The sequence below is a fragment of the Sesamum indicum genome, unplaced genomic scaffold (assembly GCF_000512975.1).
Source record: "Sesamum indicum cultivar Zhongzhi No. 13 unplaced genomic scaffold, S_indicum_v1.0 scaffold01687, whole genome shotgun sequence".
In the NCBI taxonomy this organism is placed as follows: Eukaryota; Viridiplantae; Streptophyta; class Magnoliopsida; order Lamiales; family Pedaliaceae; genus Sesamum; species Sesamum indicum.
In genome coordinates, this window is record NW_011629075.1 from 1 (window position 1) to 287 (window position 287).

Here is a 287-nt window from a genome sequence, read left to right on the forward strand (position 1 = left end):
TCTGCTGTGTCGACCCCTGTCGGGGTAATCCTTTGATACTAAATCCTTGAAATACCCTTGGCGGACTAACCACTCAATCTCATCCTTAAGCTGGTAGCATTCTTCTGTGTCATGCCCCCCTTCACGGTGGAATCTACAGTACTTGCTCGAATATTTCTTGGCAGGGGTAGCCCTCGTGGGTTTCGGCCATCTGAGTACATCCTTCCTTTTCACCATGAGCAATGCCCTTGCCCTCGTGGTGTTGAGTGGCGTGTATTTATTGTACTTTTGTGAATAGTGGGGTTCTT